This window comes from Lolium rigidum, chromosome 7 (assembly GCF_022539505.1).
Source record: "Lolium rigidum isolate FL_2022 chromosome 7, APGP_CSIRO_Lrig_0.1, whole genome shotgun sequence".
Classification (NCBI taxonomy): domain Eukaryota; kingdom Viridiplantae; phylum Streptophyta; class Magnoliopsida; order Poales; family Poaceae; genus Lolium; species Lolium rigidum.
The window spans coordinates 98,885,327-98,896,604 of NC_061514.1; the positions used below are offsets into that span (position 1 = coordinate 98,885,327).

The 11,278-nt window shown below is 46.2% G+C and overlaps 1 pseudogene; it reads right to left on the reverse strand.

Annotated features, from left to right (window-relative positions):
* Positions 1 to 2,037: 2,037 nt before the first annotated feature.
* On the reverse strand, positions 2,038 to 4,442 carry LOC124671729 (annotated as a pseudogene).
* Between the last annotated feature and the right edge of the window lie 6,836 nt (positions 4,443 to 11,278).

Here is an 11,278-nt window from a genome sequence, read left to right on the forward strand (position 1 = left end):
CTATCATGCACTCCTCACGCACGGATTCTCTGAATTTGCCTTTCTAAGAGCATGTCTAGCAGGCCCCTTATAACCCGCCCACCCCGTAAAATTCCGGTGGGATATGGGGCAGGCGCGGTTTGGGCCATCTAGCAGGCTCCGTATTCGGGCGGGCCCATTTCGGTGGAATACGGGGCCCAGGAAATCGGCCCCGCTGCCCCCTACTTATATAGGGCGCAGGTGCGCCGCCGCCTCCTCCATCCTGCTCCGGCGAGCAATCCCTCACTACCTAGCTCCACATTTCACCACAGTTTCGGCATGGATGCACGCCGCCGCAGTACCGCCTCGCCGGCGAGCGGATCGAAGCGATCCCGCTCGCCGGACAACATGGAGGACGCGTGGCGTCTCCAATGCAAGAGATCCGCCGCCGGGAGCCGCCGTGCTGCCTGCAGGTACGCCGGCGCCGCGTACGTCCCACCGAAGCTCGTTGAGTTCGCGGCGGACGGGCGCTGGTACCACCAGGATCCGCCGATGAAGCCGATGAGCGGCCCCAAGTTCGAGGAGTGGCGCGCCGAGTGGGAGCGCCAACGCCGGGCGAAGGCGGCTTGGAACGCGAGCATCGGGAGCACCAGCGGCGGAGGAGCTCCGCTCGCCGGCGAGGAGGAGGAGGACGACGACCCCGACTTCTTGAAGGCGATACAAGAGTCCCTCAAGGATGACGCCGAGAGGAAGAGGGCGGAGGAGGAAGAGGAGGCGCAGTTGCGGGAGGCAGCGGCTGAGGCGGACGCGTACATCGTCGACATCTCCGACTAGAAGTCGCGATCCATTTAGGATCGCGCATTTTGTATGTATATACGTTGATCCGTATGTATGATCGACGAACTATGAATATGAACAAGTTTCCCGGGGTTTTAAATTTACGAATTTACGGGGTGAAATACGGGGTCTGCTAGACGGAACGGTGTATCGACGAGCATTTTTTTTTATACGGGGCGAAATAATCACGATATACGGAGCAGAAAAGTAAGGGACTGTTAGACATGCTCTAACTTTTTCCTAACTTTTAAGTCACTGAAATGTAGGGGCCACTTGATGCGGGACCTGGCTACCAATGACCCAAAATCAGGACTGGCAAAATCAGAAAATCCCATTCGCATATCTTTTTCCTATTCGGACGTGCTGGCGAGTGATGACTGGTGTTGAACTCCTAAGACTTAATCAAATAGCCTTTTGAGATCAAAGTAAACATGGTTACATAATCAAATATGTCAGACTTACGCAACTTTCTGATATATTTTTTTCTAGGAAGAATTATTTTTGAACTCAAAATTTGAGTAAATCATGTGCTTGGATCTGGAATGGAGGTCAGATGAGCAAGGCTTCGCTGGTAGCTTAGAGCAGCAAAGTCAATGAATCTGCTTCTATCTGAAAAAGAAAATACTAACTCGGATCTATAATAAGTGTTGAGGCTTTAATTTAATTTACTCTAAATTGAAAGTAAAGCTTCAAAGTTATTTTGGATGGGAGAGAGTACTACTAATTGAAGACCTATTTACCATTAAATTTTCTCATGTAGAGCACTAGAAATTGTCTTTTTTAGACAAGTCATAATAATTAAAAAAATCCACGAAACTTTGTGTGCGATCATTATATTTCCAGATGTACACCCAATAATTTTTAGACATTTCAAACTAGGTTTTTGAAACAGTGGATGCATCTAGACCTATGAGCCAAAATGGATTTCCCAATTTCCCTCGGTTAATATATGTCCCAATATGCAAACAGCAAAATATTGTTTAAAATGTGGAGTTCACTTAATTATCATAGCAATTCTGAGTAATGTGTTTTGTTCTCAACATCTCCACGTACACGAGTTGGTGATTAGTAATACTAATACACTCTAATTGGAAGTGGACTATCAGCATCTCATCACAGGCAACTAATTCACATGTATATATGCCTATCTACACGTGCACGCTCTGACCTCGAACCTGGCAAGAATATGTGCGATCTCTCGCTGACTGACTGGTTGTATTCGATGTGGTCGGCTTCATCAGCTTACTAATACTAAGGTTAACTTCCTCCATCCAAAATAAGTGTCTCGGTTTTTTTAGATACAGGTATACGTACAACTAAAATGTGTCTAGATACATTCACACCTAACAAAATTGACACACTTATTTTAGAACTGGGATAGTATAACCTACTGCACTAAATCCCCTCTTCAGCAGGAGAGCATCAGGTAGATATATCCCCTACACTTTGCCAGTCAGTGTTCAGTTCAGAATCGGTGTCATTTCGGTCCAACCTCATTTGCCTTCTCATGACGAGGGCGTAGAGAAGCTCATTCCAGGTGTCAGGGACACCAGGCAGGCACCAGTGGCTGCAATCCTCCACCTCTTTGACCTCTGATGTTTTGTTCAGAAAGGCTTGCCTTGAACTTGCAGAATTTCTGAAGACCGAGAGGTGGCCGTCTTTTCGTTGGGCCGTCATCCGAGTCACATCCAGTATATCCAACCCAGCCAGCTTGGGCCTCGTTGTTGCTCCCTAGAACATCGATGACGGGTTTTAGCATGTCGGCCCATTGCTCCATCGATTTAACCGGTGTCTTATCCGGAAGTGTTTCCAGTCGACAGTCCCCTCCGGTATTCCAGTCACCACCGCTGCAGAAAAAAGAAGACAGTGATCGATTATGGGAAACACACGGTGAGTGACTTTTCAGTTATGGTACACTAGCTAGTAGCTATGCCTTGCTTTGGTACGGACCTGAAGTGACTAGGAGAATAGGTCCGGAAGATGGCCTGGGTTTTGGTCGAGTTAACTTCTCTCGTGAAGCCAGTCGAACAGCTGTTCGTATTGATCTTCCGTAAGCATCATTGACGCTCATATCCATCTTCACCTCATCTCCTTCTCTGAAGTAGGCACCCCTGGTATACGAGTATGCATGTATGAGCCGAGTTCTATAATAGATCATGGTGCCACTATGATGGTAAAGCAATTATACAAACAAGGGAAAAAAGAGTTGAGCCACATCTTTTTTTTAATGACACTTTGAAGTTGAACTAAGCATTTGTCACAAAGTGACAGGTTTAACCAGCCAAAGATAACTCCTTCAGTGTGCAATTTCCTAAAAAATATTAGTATATGAAAACGTGCTTACCATTCGGTTGTTTTGTCCTTGGTCCACCAATGCCCAGAATTGAAGATTAACAGATCAGCGTCTCTCCACTTGCGCCGGCCAGACATCCAATCCATGGAATCCACCCTGATAGTGCTCTTAACAAACTTGGGTGCTCCAGCTGGTCCATGACCTTGAGGGACTAGGAAAGGAGATCTGTAGTACTCCACGGTGCAATTGTAGTCTCTAAACCTGAATATGAAGAAGCCATCGTGCTTGGTGATGGGTCTGCCATTGATCTCATAGATGGCGCTCTTGTCTGAAACGCCGGTAGAGAGCATGCAAAGCAGAGACTCCCACTGGTTCCTTCCGATCGAATCCCCGGCGAATACCACTCTTTTGTTCCGTAGCCTCTCGAGCATACGTTGAGCATCAAATCTGAGGAATCAAAGTAAGGAGTACATGATTAAATTCGAAATTGACATAGGTTATTCCTAGAATATATAGTGTACGGATATTCAGACTGTGCCTAGGCCCAAAACCACAAGAACCAGATAAGACACGATTTGCAGCCTAGCTAGGTAGGTTGCACGCCACAGAATCTTGGAATTGGATATATGTAGTACTGGAATATATTGGCAGTGACGAAAAGTCTCATTACTCAAGTCGATCGAAGATGATTTTCTCAATAAGTAATGATTAGTGCAACAACTGTTTTTTGGGTGGATTTTAGCGTATATCAACATCACCAATTGTATAAGGTTTCAGTTTCATCATCCGGGAAAGCTACACATCATGACAAGATTCCCTTCCGTACTACGAATTCGTGAGATGATCAATTTGAGTTTACTTGGCTCGGTGGGCTAACAATAATTCTGCAGTTGCGAATGACGCAAACGAAGGGGTTCAACCGTTCAGGCCAGACAGACAGAACGCATGGCATGGGGCGAAGTAGCAACGAGTTGGAAGTTTGGAATCAATTACCTGGGGAGATCGCAGCAGGTCGGCTGCCAGCGCCACTTGGTGTAGGACGCGTCCGGGCGGCCGTTCTCGGAGCACCGGAACCCGCCGTCGAGGAAGGGGCAGTCCCTGGAGTCGTAGAGCGGGTAGCTGTCGTCCCAAACCCACTCCCCTCGAAGATGTCGCACGCCCCGGTGCCCCCGCAGGCCCGGAGCTTCGACGTCCTGGGCGCCGCCAGCAGGGCGGACCACCCGGCGGCCGCCGAGCAGAGGGTCGACGAGGGGCAGACGAGCAGCAGCAGCGCGACGGCGGAGATCGCCATCACGGCGAGGAGCAGCGCCGTGATCGCCAGGCGCGCCAGGCGCTTCATCGACGGCTCCGCCATCGCCACGCGCGGGCACTGCTTAATTCGCCTCCTGGTCGTCGCCGGCCGGCCGGGCACCCGGCGGCTATTGGCTACTGCCTGACATACTAATTGGCATGGAAGGGAAGAGGGAAGCTGCAGGCGGGAGCTTGGTTGTGATCGAGACGGAAAGAAGTGTGGCGCTTCAATTGGAAAAGGATACGTGTGCTCGGAAACCATCTATGGCGCACCCACGCTCGTGGAGCCCACCTGAAAAAACGTGTCGTGGGTTTCTCTTTCGTATTCCAGACGTGCTGGCTGATGACCGGCCCGTCGGCCCAGGAGGAGCATGCGGAATGCGAGCCCCATCCTCGGCGAGTCGGGCGACCACATCCGTGAGACTACTCCACCGCCCAAGGTGGGTATTTTCTCGCACCAACCAGAATTAATTAACGGAGCGCGAAAAGAGGGATTGGTGTTTGCGTTCGAATTAATTACGCGCTGCGCCAGAGAGAGAAGTGCGGTCGCCGCCGGAAGCCCGGAGCGATGACAAAAGCCCGTAAACTTTTTTTTTCTCACGCGAAGTAATGCCGGTGTTTTTTTTCTTTTCTTTCATTTATCTCCTCGCGCATGCGCATGGTGCTGGAATCGAAGAAGCACACCCGGCAGCCGGCATGAATCGCCTCGTTTCGCTCTCATCCTTCATGCATTCCCTAGGTGGAGTGGGATTATTAATTAATGGAATAATAATCCAGGCTCTAGCTACAACATTTTTTTTCTTGTTGATTACTTCAATCGACTCATTAACGTGCACTTGGCCGTACAAAAAAACACGATGGATCCGACTTGCCGGCCGCAGCTAATCCATCGGGTCTACTAGTACCTTTTATTTCTTGGTACTGCAGCGTAACACACGTACGTGTGTATCGTCCACGTGTGCAAGTTCCGGCCAAATCACACGTACGTGTACGTGTATAGCTGGCCCACAACCTCTACCTAATTAACTCATCCTTCTAAATCACTCTTTGCTGCTTCTAGTCTAGTAGTATTAACTTCAATTTGTACCAACCTCATGTCAAAATATATTACTCAGGCCAAACTTGTTGCACGAACCTCATCATCCTACCCAATTGTGGCAAATAAAAACAAAACTCTGCCGATCGATATAACCTCCCGAGCCATGCATGAAAATACTGTGTCAGTTTCCATCATTATTATAATATATACTCCCCCGAGTTCACTAATATATATACAACAAATTCCTTCCAAACACACAATTAGCTTGCTTCCTCCCCAAACGCATTCCATTTCCACGCCGTTGCTTTTCGATAAATGCAACCCCGAAACTTGTTTCGATCAAATGGATACTCATTTTGTTTCTAGCTAGCTAGCACCATTGTTTGTTTCGTCGATCGGTTGAAGATGAGGGGTGTTTATGAAAGGATGAGATGTCGCCTACATGAGGGTGAATAGGCGTTTTAAAAACTATTACGAATTTAACTTGTACGAATTAATGCGGAATTAGACTAATGTTTATTTTGCAAAGCACAAAACCTAAATATGCTAGGCTCAACTAAGTGCAGCAACAACAACTCAATCTAAGCAAGATAGGCACAAGATATATGTAACAAAATAAAAAACAAGATATAAATACTCCAAGCATGATGGCTATCACAAGGAAAGTAAACTCGGGTATATAGAGATAACCGAGGCACGCAGAGACGAAGATGTATTCTCGTGTTACCCCACACGTCACGAGTACGTCACGTTGGAGAGATGCGGAGATGCGGGCTACCACGAAGGTCTCCTGGATGCCACGAAGGATCACCTTCTTCTCCAAGCCAAAACTACGAAGGACAAAGGCATTTCCCGTATGGCTAGCTTTTCCTCCACTCCGAAGATGGCAAGCTCCACAAACACTTCACAAGCTCCACGAAGGAAAAGCCCGGTTCTCTTCACAATCTTTCACGAAGAGGTCACCGGGCACATTGATGTGCGGTAGACGTCATGTGCACCATGGGATAGGGTCTGACCTAAAAGAGCGTGAGGAAGGATTTTAAACCTCCCCCTCCTCTTTAATGGTGTCGTTATTTGAGCATAGACGGGTGGTTCAAAGAGGAAAATCCTATACACAACTCCGACGTGGCACTTTCTTCAATAATATAAGACTATGGAGTTACAGTGCAAAACTCCACTTTGTGCCCGCCAACATAACTCTTGTAAATGCTTGGCCTCTTTTTTGAGGTTTTTACATTCCTATAAACGACAAAAGTAGAAAAGTCACATGAACCACCATGGGTATGTGAAGGGTGATGTAAAGAGGAAATGCCAATAGATGGAAATTCTGAAGTGGCACTTTGTACACAAAGAGTACCACCCCTATAGTAAAATCTAGACTTATGGTGCAAAACTCCTACTTTAAGGCCACTTAACTAACCTTTGTAAGAACTTGGTCTCTTTTGAGGATGTTCCTATTCCTATTACCTATCGAAATACAAACAAAGATAAAATTCACATGAAATCACCACTTTTTAAGTAAATTTACATGCATGAAATCACCATCAATGTCGAGGAAGGCATCGAGCCATATGCGATGGCATTGGGCAGAAGGCAGTCTTGAGTGAAACTTATTCACCACCGACTTTTTTTTAGTTGATTAGTGCTCTACCTCATAGTACACGTGACCACATGAAGACCTCAGTCCTGAAGAGATAGGGAAACAAGTTTTGTAAGGCTTAAGAACCATGTTTTCTATGGTAGTAAGGCTGATGGATGTTTCTTGTAGATTTTCACTACCTTGGAATCGGGTCCCGCACATTAATGTGTGGTAGGGTTCAATCGGGATGTACCTAGGTCGGCGTTTCTCTACCCCTAAAGATATGCCCAAGTGGTCGGAGCAGCGGCGCGCATGTAGACAACGTGGCCCGTCTACATTAAGGCTATACTTGGACACGCGTCGAGCCGAGTCGGGCTTCGGATTGGGCCGAAGAAAACCCGAGGCGAAAAACTAGGCACAAGCATGACCTAACCAAAAAGCCCGAAACCAAGTCGGGCCTCTTCCCTTAGTTCATCGTTTCGCACTACCCGGCCCGGCCCGGGAAATTCGGGCCGAGTTGGCCATGGCTAGGTATAACTGAGGCTCATGCGTTAACAATCTCGGTTAGAGGCGACGCACTCCAATGCAACACATCCCCTTGTTCGACGGGATTTTGTGCGCCCATATTGTACTAAAAACTCGGCGGTTAAATATAAGCTACCCCTCCATACAGGTTTACTAGGCTATTATGCATTTTGAGATAAAATTTATACTACTACCTCTATCCATTTTTTGATGTCAAAAGTTTGTCTAAATTCAAATGTATCTGGACACACTTTAGTGCGTAGATACATCCGAATTTAGACGAACCGTCGGTAGAACGGAGGGAGTAGTAATTTAGTAAACAAAATATAACCAGCCTTTTGTTAGCTAAATTATACTTTCGGCATAGGAGTATTAGTCTTTACGCATGCAAGTAAAGCAATGTGGGTTAATTGCTCCCATCGATTCGCAACCCACGGTGGATTTAATTAGGCACAGACGCGGAGATGAAATTTTGGACCAAATTGATCCAGAGGATTCCTCACATCTCTCCACGCTCCTTCACTCGCTTCGTCTCTCCTCCCCAGCTCTCGTTCGACCCCCTTTGCGCCGCCACCGTCAGGCCGATTCCGGCCGTCTCCGGCAAGGCCTTGCGCCGCTGACCTCCGTCCGAAAACCAGATCTTCCTCCTCCACTGAACCCACGGCGTGGATCCTTCGATTTGCAGCCCTCCCAACGAACTCTAGGCGAGTACGATTCCGTCTTGCTGGCGCCGCCGAGTGGTTCCTCCAGCTCCGGCCGGTCCTCCTCCTTGTTCCCCATCTCTTGCTAGTCTCCCCCTCCATCCCATCTCCATATTCCATCCAGTCTCCAGGCTCGCCACCCACCGACGGGAGCCAGGTCGCCGGGCGTGGTTGCCGGTGACGGCCTGCGACCGCGCCAGGCGGGAGGAGCTCGCCGTGGTGCAAGGAGTGGACGAAGAGATGGTGGTCGCCAGCCCAGAGCTACTGCTTCCGCTGGCCACCTAGCTCACCGGCGACGTCCTCGAACCCCTGCCGCTGGCCACCTCACCGGAATGCTGCTGCTGGTCACCTCCCCAGCCATCTGCTACCCGGTGAGCTCCATAAACCTTTGCTGTTGCACCTTGTAACATGTTTTGAAGTATGGACTCAAACATGTTGAATGGGAAGAAAACGAGTGTACTATCCATGGACTATGGAGTTGCTAGGGCCTAGGCATACTAAAACGTTGTTTATTTGTGTAATAGGAAATTTTAATTATCTACAAACTCAAGTGCAATGCTTTCACGTTTTTCTACTATGTCTCATGACCTGGTTGAATTTTCGAATAGTTGTTGATGTGGCTAAGTCTTGTTTGTTTTGCAACATTGCTCTTTTTTTCCAGGTGTTACAACTAACTCGAGCCAGTATGAAGAGAGGGGTAGGATTTGCTGAATGAAAGTATGCAGCAAGTCACTTCTGTCTATAATGAGTGGTACTTACCAAGTCATGTATGATAATCTCGGATCATGCTTTAGTGTGTTTTTATTTTAAAAGGCCCCTGCATCTTGTCACTGAGCCCCTCAAGATATGACAGTTGTCCGGTTCAGCATTCATCTGCAGATAGTAATCTGGATTTCTTGGCATTTCAGCTAGTGTTTCACTATTGTACAAGGTGGAGGATAAAGTTAATTGTAATTGGATAATCGATGTTTGTTTAATTGGTTCATAAGATTTTTATGAAAAATTAAAACAATTAGCTTAGAGAACAGCATGTCTGGGGTCCATTGGACACATCTACTAGCACAGTACTTCCTGATAACTGACAGTAATTCCTGGAAACAAAACTGGGAGTTCAATCATCACCATTGGCTTTTTATATTAAATTAAACATTATAATTTTTATAGAGTTTATGGTATGTTCTCTCAGTGATTCTCCTCTACTCTTTAACTAATTAACATTAGTCTTACACATTTGATTGGTTGAAGTTCAATAACTGGGATTCCCAAACTAGGTCTGATGCTTTACTAGAACTAAGCTTAGCATTACATGAAATCCCTCAAATTCTAAAAGGCAAGGATAATGAAAATGTAAAACCAGGTTCTGAAAGGAAATGCGAGTGCCATTATCTTGTAGGATGAACTGTGATTGAGCTTGCACTTTGCCTTAGTTTCTTTGGGATCCGGGTTGTTAAACATATATTTTCTCTACTCTGATCTGCACTAAGACTTTTGGGCATTCCATAAGAGGCTGATGCGCTCTCGATTAATAGGCCTTTTGCTCAACTACAGACTGAGCTATTGATGTGGAATGACTTTATTTGTGGTCACTTGTTTGCTGCCATCTGTTGGTCCACTTTGTTATGCACTCAATAAAAAACTTGTTCATCGTGTGCATTGGGGAGTAGATTCCATGAAATAATGTACTCCACTTTTTGACGATTAGCTGCTTGTTATGCGTAGGCTGTAGTGTTGAAACCTATACGTACATTATCCTGTATTTATTTTCCTGCTTATGCATACATAGATTTCTATATAAGCAAACGAATTTGGACGTCATAGTGCTTGCATACTATCTTACATTATTTTTTGGTCATACAATCTACTAGTCATTTATGTTTCAGTTTTCACTAAGGTTTGTTTGCAAATGCACCGCAGCTATTCGTGGTCACGGATTTTGGTGTCTACGCGATGCATACCGAACCCGGGGTTTGTCGCTCGCTTGAGCTCCGGCTGCTCGGAACGTCCTCCCAAGCCTTGGATGCACCCCCGGAACCAGAGTGACGGTCTTTTGCACCGAAGGCATGGTCGTAGACTAGTGGTGGTCTCGCTTGCCGCAACATGGTGCCTTTCCGTCCAACCCCGTGCACCGAGATCGGCTACAATTGTTCTCGTGTTTAACTCTATAGCTCAGCTTGGGCTTACTATTTCTGTTATGATCATGTGGCATTTTATAGCTTTTAGATGCATTGAGTTACCGCCTAGTTAGGCACTCGCCACTAGTATGTGTTCATTTGATTTTCCCCTGCATTGCTCTCGCTTCTACTATAGACTATGAAGTGTAGGAGTAGCCATACTTGTGCTGGTTCAGAATCTGGCTTTTGTATGTGTTGTTAGTCTATCTTATCTTTTAGGAATTGAATGGGTTTTGTTTGGTATATGCTAAGAAATTAAATTACTTTTCATGCATGATCCGGTCTTAGTGTTCTCTTCCTAGTTAGTTGCTAGGGTGTACATATTTAATTCTGCATATTTATGCTCAAAGCATCATCACGGTGATTAATTATTAATTATGACTATGATAGATTATTCATGCGTATGCTTGTGCCTTAATTATTGGTGTCACTGCGGTGATGCACATGGAAATAGATTTATTATATGATGCATGCTCTTTCTTGATTTTCTGGTACTTTTTCTTAAACCCTCTGACTGAATTTTATCTACTATCAAACCTGAGACCTTTGCGAGCATGTTAAGGTGGAGCTGGCGTAGTCGTAAGCGTGGCTGCATGCCGTCGGGTGAGTAGTTGGTCAGTTTCGACGCTGACAGCCTGCCGTAGTCGCCGCTGCAGAAGTAGCGCTCGCTTATTCACCGTTCTTACTAGCCTCGCCTACAACCACCCTCTTTGTGTTGTGATGAATGGACTAATAAATGTGCTGATTGATCAATAGCATAGACTCATGTTGTGGATGTATTCTTATTATGTATGATTACTTATAAATGACTAAGTATTGGTGGTTTATTTTAGTATGTCTAGTCATTACAAATACTTTTTGGCGACTTTTTTTTATGTGATTACT